This window comes from Dreissena polymorpha, chromosome 13 (assembly GCF_020536995.1).
Source record: "Dreissena polymorpha isolate Duluth1 chromosome 13, UMN_Dpol_1.0, whole genome shotgun sequence".
In the NCBI taxonomy this organism is placed as follows: Eukaryota; Metazoa; Mollusca; class Bivalvia; order Myida; family Dreissenidae; genus Dreissena; species Dreissena polymorpha.
The window spans coordinates 67,716,348-67,729,125 of record NC_068367.1 but is presented as its reverse complement, the minus strand read 5'-3'; the positions used below and the strand labels follow the sequence as shown (position 1 = coordinate 67,729,125).

Genomic DNA, 12,778 nt, shown 5'->3' with positions numbered 1-12,778 from the left:
TATTTGTCTGATTTCGGGTCAACTCCTCCTCCTCAGATCCAGGGCACAGAAAGTATCTCAGAAAACATCAGCATCTATTCCAGACATCACGGCAAGTTGACGGATGAAGGAAAACACAAGGTACTGACATTCGACTGGAGTCCACCTGACAACATGTGTTCCCACGGTCAGGAACACACAATCGCTCCTTTCAGTCATCATGGCTAAAGACATTTTCCGGACTCGCATACATTGTCAAAGAGGACGCAACGTATTGTGTGTATTGTGTGGCCTTTCCTGGCAACAAAAGCCGCGGACAACTGGTGTCAGAACCATTCCGAAACTTGAAAAATGCATTGGATATACTAAATGGACATTTCAAACCTAATGGAAAGAATCACGCAAAGGACGGTGGAGCAGGCTATCAGGCCCATAGTGTTTCTAGGACATTATCTGAGCAGTTCCTTGGTGTTCACAAGAACGATGGGCCAGTGATTTAGCAGATTGACACTGCATTATGGGCCCGGAAAAAGAAAAACGCGACAGTTTTTGAATCCATTGCGAAAACTGTGCTGTTGTGTGCACGACAAAACTGCTCTTCGTGGAGACAATGACTCTTCCAAATACTTTGAGGACAAAGGCATAAACTGTGGCAACTGTCAGGCTTTGTTAGAATTCCGTGTAGAGTCTGGCGACACTGTTCTCAAGGAACACTTTGAGAGCTGTGGAAGACATGCGACATATAGAATCCCAAGAATTCAAAATGAACTAATAGACATAATTGGAAACACAGTAGAGAGGACAAGTGTAAGCGAGATCAAAAGTGGTGGTAAATTCTGTTGAGTGTCAGCTTACGAGGTCCGTGACGTGTCTCACAAGAACAATTAGCGATATGTGTAAGGTTCACAGATGGACATTCTACAGTCAGAGAGGAATTTCTACGTTTCTCAGATGTCAGCCCAGAAACTAGTGGTAAGGCCCTATCCAACGCGATCCTAGATGTACTCACCGACGTTGGCTTAGATCCTTCTCTGATGCGGGGTCAGTGCTATGATGGTGTTGGTAAGATAGATACTTATGTTATGTATAAGAAAATAACCACTTATTTTATGTATTAGAAAATAACCAAGAAGTGACTTTAAAGTTCTTCAAAATGCAACTTTATATGTAGATGCACTTTATTGGGCTTTAAATTTAGCCTCTCATGTTGCGGAGCAAAATATTAATGTCATAGGAGCTTAGCTATGAATTCTACTTGCAAACAATTGGCCTTTTAATTAATTTTGAAAAGTTATTTATTACTTGCTTGGTAAATTATAATCAAAATGTATTGACACGAGTTTTCAGTACGTTAGTCTGTAGTGTATTTTGTTTTAAAATTAATCAATCTTTGATTACAATGGGTACTCAGGTCAGTATTGTATTTCAGAAAAAATGACGGGAAAAACAAAAGGTGTCGGTCCTAGGATCCATGCTCAGTATCCAAGAGCTCTTCAATTCTGGTGCACCGCCCACCAACTGAACCGCTGTTTAGTCCATGCGTCTGATTGCACTCTTGTTCGAAACATAATGGGTACAGTTGACAGGGTGAGTTAAATATTTTTCATGAGACTAATACATAATTAAGATTTGAAAGGCTTTATTATGTAAATGAAGATAACCTGAGGAACAGATTGATTATTGTTGTTTTCAACATAACTTGTCTCTAAATTGATTTGAAAATGAAATATAATATATATATATATATATATAAATATATATATATATATATATATATATATATATATATATATATATATATATATATATATATATATATATATATATATATATATATACACTACCAAATAGAAATAGTGCTTTTTATTGTGTCAGTGGGAGTGGGGTCATGTGCTCCTATATTTTCAGATCGCTGTGTTCTTCAACTACTCCCCAAAGCGACAAATTTGTCTGGAGGAATGCCGCTCTGCCCTGGAGAACACCGAAGATAAACGGCAGAAAGTCAAGGCTCTGTTTCGAACTCGATGGGTGGAACGGCGTGATGCTCTTGATATTTTCATAGACTTCCTTCTGTCTACGGTGGACGCGATGTCTAAGTTGATGGAGGCAGATACCAGGTCAACCACCTCGGCAGAAATCTCTGGGTTTGTGATGGCAATCACGGAAATCCAATTCATTGTTGTACTTGTGATTGTGACTTGGTGTCTGAGTTACATTAAGAACTTACAGTTCTTCTCCAATGCCGATCTGTGGACGTAGTGAAGGCCATGTTAGAGGTCAGTGTTGTGCAGGATGCCATCCAAGATATCCGTACCAACATTGACACTTACTACCAGCTGGGATTCAGCGAAGCAACAACTATTGCAGCAAAACTTGATGTACAACCATCAATGTCAAGGATCTGTGGTCGGCAGACGAAACGGGACAACAAAGAGGCAAGAACACCAGAGGACTACTACAAACGGAACCTGACAAATTCAATTTATAGATACATTCCTCAGTTAGATGATTACAAGATTCAGCGAACTGCATTCAACAGCTGCAATGGGTTTAAAAGTGATTCCGGACAATCTGTGCAACAGTCAAACAACCATCACAGCTGGTGACTTCGACTGGTTTAAAGAAGACCTGCCCTCCCCTCAGAGTCAACCGTCAGAGCTGCACCTGTGGCAGGCAAAGTGGACAGGTATTAGTGACCGCCCGACTACTCTGCAGGACTCCGTAAAACACTGTGATGTACAGTTATATCCATATGTAAGAACTGTGTTGGAAATATCAAGTGTTTGCCTTTAACATCATATGAATGTGAGAGGAGCATTAGTGCTTTAGAGTCAGTAAAATCGAAGTTGAGATCCAACATAGGCCAAGATCGACTGTCTTCATTGTGCCTACTCTCCATTCGCCGGGAAATTGACATCGACATAAAGCAGGTTGCAAGAGAATTTGCGAGGAAGAATCCTAGGAAGATGGCACTTCCTGACCTGATGTCAGAGTTATAGACGATTGTGATGGTTTATATGGTGAAAACTGTGTTGTAGATGATAAACATTTTATTATAAATTAACTTTGAAACTTGAGAAGAGGTTTGATTTTAAAGAGAAAATACTAGTAGGTTATATGTCAGTGACTGGCATATAATCATAATAATATTTTCTCTTTGAATTCAAACCTCCTCTAGAGTCATACTTTATGATACATTTATGTGAAAATTGTGTTGTAGATGATAAACACTTAATTTTGAATTTACTTTGAAACTTTAGTGGAGGTTTGATTTCAAAGAGAAAATACTAGTAGGTTATATGTCAGTTACTGACATATAACCATAATAGTATTTTCTCTTTGAATTCAAACCTCCTCTAGAGTCATACTTTATAATACATTTCTGTGAAAACTGTGTTGTAGATGATAAACATTTTATTATGAATTAACTTTGAAACTTTAGAGGAGGTTTGAATTCAAAGAGAAAATACTATTAGGTTACATAAAGAGAAAATACTATTAGGTTACATGTCAGTTACTGACATATAACCATAAAAGTATTTTCTCTTTAAAATCAAACCTCCTCTAGAGTCATACTAAGGTTTATGAGTTTCAAAGGTTGCTTTTCCTTCTTCATAAAACATCATATATTTCTGAAATCTAAAGCTTAAAACATGAGTGTGAATTTCACACCAATGGTTAAAGCTTTAAACTTCAGCAAGGTGCTGATTTACTTGTTATATACCATAAATTTATAGCACAAAATAAGGTTTTTATACGCATTAAAATTCACCTTGAATAGTGACTAATAAAAAAAATATATTCGGGAGGGGCAACCACACCCGCAACCTTCCCGTTTGGGCCCCCCGTCAAAATTTCTGTGTACGGCCATGTTTTAGTTTAAAAGGTATCGCAGTAATATTATTAAATTTGAAGTGGTTGTGTTGATTGAGTATAGAAAACGTTTGCAATCCGTGGTTTCCTATTAAATTTCGTATTTGGTTTAATAATTTAGTACATACAATACTTAATCATATTATTTCGCGAGTATCCAGAATGGAAACAAATTGGACAGTTCACCTTTAGTCTTTGCCGAGATAATTCACATATTTTACACAACAATAAATGTTTGCATGTTTTAACTTACAGCAACCAAGAGAGACAGTTGAGTGTATTTGCAGAGGCTTAACCACAATTCAATTCCATAAATTGTTAAGGATTCATTGTGTTGTATGTACAGTTGTATGTCCAATCTACATGCGTGTTTGTGCTTTGTGTTATGAATATTTCACGTTGTTATATCTGTATGCTGTTGTATGTTTTTTATATCTTATGAATTCTAATTTGTTATTTGTAGGATAAATGGCCACTAGAATTTATCTGTTTATTTAATATGTCAATGTTTTATGAATCATTAAATACATGTAGATCTACCTATTACTTAATATGTGTTATTTTCTATTTCAGAATTTATTCTACATACATCTAACTAAACATTTAACTGTTAGATACCACATAATAAACTGAACTGTGAACTTTGGTAATATATCAATATATAGACCACAAGAACCCAGAATATTACTGCTGTAAAAAGCAGTATGTTACAAAAATACCGAACATACCATTTAAAACACTTAATGACGTTCAAAATAAAGTACTTGTATTACATTAAATTTACAATTTTGTTGAGGACGGCGTCACGCAATGACGCTATAAATGTTTGATTAACAATGGAGAGATTCAACACAACCGAGCAATCCATTTAATATTTATTAAATATTCACCAAGGTTATGACCATAACCGATCAATCACTTTCCTAAAGATTAAATATAAAAAATCCTTTAATCAAACCGCACATAGTTATTTGATCGATACATCAACATTACGTCGACTTTGAAAATTAAATCTAAACATAATTTGTGGAGTGTTTTAGATCTAATTATGTATCATTTAGGCTAAGTAAATAAAATGTATGCTTGACTTTTTTTTCTAAATTTTAGAAGGTATGTTTTAAAATGAATTCATTAAATTGAACGACTGATATAACAATATCGACCTTCCTGTCAATGTTAGTCCGTGCTTAGCTGTCAGAAGTATAAAAAAGTCTAGTATCATTTGTGTTTTCATTTTATCAAAATAACAATGTAACTTAAGTTATTTCAGCTTATTAGACAATTAAAACATTATATAAACTACGTTAGCTAAAACTGAAAGTTGAAATAAAGGAGGGGGCACACTATTAATAATTTATGATTTTATAATCAGGAGCCAAACACTTAGTCAAACAGACAGATAGATGGACAGTTTATTTAGACTTATACTACAGTGCATCGTCTTCCTTTTTAAATACACAGTATTTTATGTCATGTGACTACGAATAATAAAATATCAATATATAACAGAAAAGTCAAATACAAATAAAATTCAACACAATTTATGGTAAAAGCACGTAAGTTGTATTCATAATTGAGGGTGTGTTGTGAATATATTAAACAGTATTATTTATTATCGTATTTCTTATAACTAAAGCTTCTTTGATTTATGTACATAAAAATACATACATTTTAAATCATACTAATCATTAGTGGATTTTTATATAGAGATGGGTAAATATAAAATATACGTCTATTATTTTATTTTCACAAATCAGTGTAACAACGGAAAATACATATGAAGTGGTTTTCGTCTTCTAAATTACAACATAAACAATAACGCTAACGTTTGTCAAGTCAAAACCATTTAAGTGCACAAAGTGAAAACTTAGTTTTTCTTTAAAGCAGCTGCGATGTTTTCAATATTTATCCATTACCATCAATCAAGAGAAGTGTATTAAGTATTATTTTAGCAAACCATGAACATAACTCATGGTTCCATTCGTTTCGCAAATTAACATACTAAATAAACATTAAAAGTATCCTCTATGCACTTTTGAAATCAACAAAAAACAAATTATTCAAATAATAATATGTACAAACTTATACTTTTAAACAGTGTTGTTAAATCATAAGTATTAAAGTATGACATATATGCCTTTGACGAAAGTTTGCAACAACTGCATTAAACCGACATCCATTTCTAACCAGTCACAACGAAAAGATAAAAGTAATCTTCTTAAAATATAGAAAATATCAATAACTTTTTAAATTAAACGTTACGTAAATTACACAACAAAAATGATGAAGCTTGAATAAGTTAAATGCTGCGGATATTTACACATACTAAAATTTCTTTAAAGATGGGCTAAAAATAATCTCTATAGGTGCAAGTATGAAGTCACATAGATCTACTCATAACTTAAAATAAAAATTCGCATTAAAAGAAAGTATGAAGCAAAATATGGAACAAAATAATCAAGAAAGCTTAACTGCTTCAGATTTCGATGAAATTTCACCTATTGATCTTCATAGTTAAGGAATCGGTTCGTGATAAGATCCCATCCACATGTTTTTTTTTAACACGCACATGTTCATTAATGGGCTGGAGGGCGGATTTATCACCCTTTCTTTCTTCTTCTCCATTACATATGCCTGTCAACTACACACCTCGAATGGCGAATCAAACAAAACCAATACGATACCGTATGTATTTAACCGAAAATAATTTCACATATGGCTGGTATTTCGGTAATTCTGCATATTACACGTGTATCGAAATCCCCCATTAGTTTGTGTAATATTGCCGTTGGTATGTAGCATGTAGTCAAAGACACTACCTAAGCATTTATACTCATTCAATTATCGCAAATTATAACTAAAATACGTGCTGTAACGGGCTACCGATATAGCCGAAAAAAAGAACTATTTGAAGACTCAAAGGTACGGTTCTATATTTTTAAAAGTTCGGTTCCGGATTTATTATTGGTTAGTTCTAGTTTGTTAACATCAATTGAACTGTCCAGTTTTCACTCTTGTTTTCATAACAATTGTTTTCCCAATAGTGACTGGTTTGAATTATATCATGTTAACACATATTCATTGCATATTTGGAAGTCTGTTAAAGCCGGAGTAAGTAAAATTGCGAAATTCGCGAGAATAAGACTGCCGAAAATCATCCAACTTACAAGTCAAATTAAAATAAAAATCGTGTGGTTATTATTCATTTTAAATGGCAATTACAAATGTCAAGGAGGTGCATGAACACTAGTGCTATATGCCGACTTTCGAGGTCTGTCGTGAAAAGGAAAAATCTCCAACCTAGGAAACCTGGAAACGTTCTATCAACATGTTAATTACTATATAATTTCTAACTAGGAACTGAACCAAAAGCAGAATACCCTCTGTAAAGTATTCAGGTTATGTTGTAAGCTTGCATTGTGCCTTTCTGAGAGTCAAATAAAAACTTTACTTGTAACCAAAACAATTCACATGTTATCACATGACTGAACAAAAATCATTGTGTACTCTAGTATGATGTGACAAACGTAATACTCGACCGAGTTTCATCAATGTTTTTACCGGACATTTTTTTTTGTTTTTACTACTTTTTAAAATAATTTGTAACTTATTTAGTTAGTCTAATTAATGTAACCTTTATTTATGAAATTAGGAAAAATATCCGGATTCTAAAAATGAAGTAAAAGCTTAATTCGTATCCGAACAGTTTCTTTTGTTCGTCCGACCTTTATCTTTTAAAGGCTGTAAAATGTACAAAGACAATTTCCTTATTTTTTGCAACCTTATTGAATACAGATGTAGCAAAGTGTTTGCAGTTTCTATCGTTGTTATCGTATTCCGTCTTTAACTCCCCCGCTAGATATAACCGATATAAAAGGGTGTGCATGCTCATATTTCCTTCGTCGCGGAGCATCACTTGTAAGCCTGGTACACGCCGTTTCTGTCTTATGGTATAAAGTACAACATCTGAAAGTTTGCTGCGCTGTAGATTAACGCCATTCGAATCTTTTTCGATTGACCACCACCAATTTTGCGTTTCAAACACGACGAACATATGGAATAAAAGTGGTTTAGTTATTTGCCATTTATGCAAGGGTACTTCATACACGTACACACGTAAAATATCCTCATCAACACCGACAAGAGATTTAAGTTTGCTCATAAGGTCCTCTTCTTTAATGTTGTCGTATTTGTCGCTCACTTTGAAGGCAGCTTCGGTATCGAAGTAAAGTGTGTACTTCCATATGCCGTTGTTTTTACTTGGCTCTGAATCCTGGAAACAATAATTAGGAAAACCAGGGCAATTCTCGGGAGTGAAAATGGGCCACGAATGATAACGTGTAGGAAAATGAGATGAACAAAATTCGAAAAATATTTATTCTCGTTGTCATCGTAAGGTGTTGGGTTCCATACTTGTACGCGATAACGATTTGACACATAGTTTGATATAATTTTCTGTATTTTGTGAGAGTACCAAATTACGACACGAAATATGAAACCGCTAGGCCTTGTATTTTCAGATTTTTTTTACAAGTGCACCGTTCAAATCAATTTCAGCTATGGTTACCCTATATATGCAGTGGGCTGGAACGATTGTATAATTTTTTTGAAAGACGATCGAGAAGATAAAGAAAGGATAATTGAGTAAAGTTTCATTAAAATCAGTTAGCCGGCCGTTTATTAGATGTCGTTCGAAGCGATGCCTTGACCACGGACGTCACACAATATACCACAAAGGACGCCGGATAAGTATCAATCACGAATGCAATGATAACAATGATACAAACATACAAATATGCGTTCAGACGACATTATATAAAAAATGAGAATACTTTTTCACAAGAGCTAACCATGACCTCTGTGTGCTCTCGTCAGTTACACGGAGGCGAACAACTCACTATATTTATAATTATACGTAATTTTAATATAATCTTTAAGCAATTTCAGAAGCGTTCACTGACGCCAAGGTCTGATGTTATGTACAACAAAAATCTTTCTTCGAATCTACAAAATCGTTTCCTACGAGCTATGATAATTACCAAGACAAGCACAATAAGTGTGTATATGCCATGTGTAACTGAACTTATTTAATTGAATTTTTCCTCCCAATAGTATGAAATTAAATCGAAACATGAATATCCCCAATGAACATAAGACACAGATATTCAATCGTTAACAATACACACGTTTTATAAATAAAAAAGAAAACAGTACCATGTATTGGCAATGCATGTCAATGTTTGCAGGGTAATCACCCGTCTTTTATTTTTTTAAAGATGCCATTTCGCCAATTATTGAAATATTGTATTTTTTATCAACACTTAACACATCAGATTTATTATACGTACCATGCAAGGGAAAACTCCTGCCCGATATCCAAATCTGAAGTAAAATCCGCCGTTAAATTAATTGTATAAACATATTTCAATTTTCAACAAGTGAATAGTACAAAATCAAATAGTAGTATTTTAAAATATAATCCTTGTCAACAATAGCACGTTGTTGTTTTCGCGCTCATGGCGCTTCTTTTGTATTGAAGAGAATAAGGCGTAGTATGTTGCTGATTCAGTGTCGAAATTCAAACTAATATTAAGTGCTGATATTTTTCAATAATAATATTCAAAAGTTTATATTGGTTTACATTGAACTACTGCTTGAAGGTCATATAGGGTAATAAGATGCTAAAGGCATTTCAAAATTGCAAACTGAATACGAATACCGTACTTGTATTTTGTTTCTATTTCAATAATTGGGCTATTTTTCAAAGTTTTAGTGTAAACATATAATGATAGCAATGTAACGGGTTTCAATTTTAAATGCAGGAAAAGGCAATTGCACAAATAGTTATACAGTGCAGTTCTTTAAAAAAAAAAACTTTGTTACGTTGACCATTAAGTTAGAATTAGTATAATTTTATCTCACCTTACGAACTATCCCATTGATATTTTAATAACTTAAGGGTAGATAATAACCATATGAAAACCAAATCATGTGGTTATAATCGAGACCAATTGAAATTAATACATGCACTGAGGAGGTTGAGTTTATATATAATTCAAATATTATAATTGGAACATAGAATAATTTAAAGCTTGTTATTGTTGCTAACATCGGTCAAGTAATTTTATCAACTCAAATTATCGAATTATTAAACTAATTGTGTGATATTAGTATACTACAAAGTAATTAGGTAAATAGAGCTCTTATTGTGGTTTCCTATTTAAATAATGAGTTCAATGACATGAATGAAATTGAGATAACATAAACGACGTCCCATGGGGTTTATCAAATTTTTAAAGGACGTGATTCAAATTAGTAGCATTGCCTAAATATGCACGTGGAAACAACGCAGTTAAGTCACCTACGATGTAAAAAGCTTACTATCAGACGAGTTTTCATGAAGTATGGGCCCCTGTTCACCTTTCAGACCCTTTCCCTGGAATTCAAAGCCAAACACTAATACATAAAAAAAACTTACCAACTAGTTAATGCTCTAGTGCTGTCCTAATTTTTCTGTCTCTTTTCATTCCGCAATTTCTGCTCAGAAGAATAGAAAGTTATTTAGTGCAATTGTTCGTATAGAAAGAACACACCTTATTTATGCTTATATAGTTGTCAACATTTAACATAAAAGGTCATAAACCTATATTGCATCAGATCTCTTCAAAATTGTGTTTGATCCAATCCTTTTAACAGTTGTTTTGAATTTTATTGTATATTTCTGTAATGTTTTAAATGTTATACATGTGTATTTTTAATGTTATGTTTCATCCAAAACATCTGTTGTATATCAACAATAATCGCAGGAACATAATTAGGAGACGGGCTTACTGACAGACAAACATATCGGACGGAAGGTATCCATATAGTCCTTTCCATCTATTGTGATATTCACCACGTATTGCGTGCACTCACTTTGCAAGCTCAGTCAAATAAGTACAGTCAACTCGCCAATAGGGGGTCACACCAATAGGGGGTCACTATCGTGTATGTCATGAAAAAGTATAATCAAATCGAAAACATTTCTTGCATAGTGTGTCCCTTTGGTAAATGTACAATTTTACAAATTTTTGAAAAGATGCTCCAACTTATGATCTAACAGGAGAGATAATACTGTAAACAGTGATCCTTTATTAGCGATAGTGAGTTCTTTTGTGTACATCATTTTATTATAGGTAATTATTTATTTTCAATGAAACCTTTTTAAATCTGAAATATGGTTAAATGACAGCGTTATAAACTGTTTATTTTATAGTTTTTGTGATCATATGATATTTTTTGTTGTCGCACTTTCATTGGTCATTTGTGCAAAAAATCAGAAGGGTACTTGCGGCAAAATAATAATACGGAAAAATGATATAATAGCATTTATTGTTACATCTTGTGATATATACACAAAAACCAAAAGGACAAAATTCTAATGGAAATATTTAACAATTTTTTTGGCATGTGATTCTCTATTGACAAGTTGATAGTATTTTCATAATAAAAAAACTTGTCCATGGGAAATATTAATTCGTTGCCTATCGAAGGCAAGTATTAGTATCAAACAAATTTGGTTGGCACTGAATAAATGCTTTCTTTTTTACCAACATTATTTATAGATAAGTATGTGTGTGAAGGGGATGGAATATGCTTTATTTAAATAGAATAATATACATGTGTGTATATATATGTATGTAAATGTGAAATGTTAAAATGGTTTATGGTTGATATCACAAAATCAGGTAAATTGGCAGAGCTCCACGTAAGGTTTAATTTCAAAGGGTATTTTCCAACTGATCTTTTGGTCTAAGGATATTATAAACACTACTCATAAACTTAAACGGGTATTTAATAAACTAAATGTGTACATTCCATAGGATATATGCTGTGTTATATACATATTAGTTAACACATGTAGTTTATAATATACATGCCTATCCAAACATAATATGTACTCACTAAACTTGTTAGAAGACATGTTTAGAATGCATCTTCTGCATGAACAAGTACAGTATTTAACTAAGGAAAACGAACCAATAGCCCAGATGCGTTGACCGTTTTGTCCTTTGAATAATGTACATACCAATCGGAGGTCAGGTCCATCTTTAACCCAACCGTTATATGCTTTCCATGATTTCAGCTTCAAGGTTTCTGCGACAGTTTTTCGACATGATACGTATTGTTTTCTTACTGTTATAAGGTCTGCAAAATCCCTTTTGCTAGTCGAGAAGTACCGTTAAAATAATCGCGAACGAAATATTTTAATATATTGTCTGCAGAAAATGACTGCTGTTTCTTAAAAAAGCATTGTTTTCCAATTGATGTACCCTAAGCATGATCACATCATTAGTATAACGTTCCTGCAGCTCTGTAAACTTTCGGATCACATTTATATCAACAGATGTGAAAACATAATCACATGACAAGACAATACCATTACCTTCCTGATCTTTATCCGGCCTTCGGGAATCAAAGCGCTGTTGGCATTGATAGTCTGTTGGCAATATACAGGGAAGTTATTGCTTAAGTAAATGTTTAAGGAATAAACAGTTACACGTTTGAATGGATTTCATAAAAAAAGTTTGCGAAAAAAAATAAAAACAATTAAATGAAACAAGTGGTGATTAGATTTTGAACGTTTAAATTGCATAAAGAAACATGCGGCAGAAGTTCACTACACAAAGTTAAAACAGGTATGTTTATGCTATTGGACTTTCTAAGTCAAAGGTACATGCAAGTGTAATAAGTACAACTCTACTATACATATACTTACTATTTCATATCAAAGAAGCTGTTGTGTTTTCGCCTTTGGACCGAGATGGCTAGATTTTTGAGGGGGAGAGGGCAATTTCTAGATATATCCTTTTTTCTTTGAGTGACAATTTATAATATTCGTTCTTTCTATGCAACCTATCTCGTTAGTTATATTGGTTTCCTGATA

General features: G+C 33.5%; 1 protein-coding gene and 1 long non-coding RNA gene across 3 annotated transcripts in view; one reads left to right on the top strand and one right to left on the bottom strand.

Annotated features, from left to right (window-relative positions):
- Nucleotides 1-12,778, top strand: part of LOC127855464 (uncharacterized) — a 57,300-nt gene that overhangs the window by 37,220 nt on the left and 7,302 nt on the right. The window lies entirely within an intron of this gene.
- Nucleotides 4,816-12,284, bottom strand: LOC127855467 (uncharacterized). Of its 2 annotated transcripts, none has more exons than XR_008037557.1 (4): nt 11,921-12,284; nt 10,331-10,389; nt 9,201-9,234; nt 4,816-8,125 (listed from the first exon to the last, which is right to left on the bottom strand). It is a non-coding gene; the product is annotated as an uncharacterized LOC127855467 (long non-coding RNA). The 2 variants fall into 2 exon arrangements; XR_008037556.1 differs by having other exon boundaries at nt 4,816-8,118.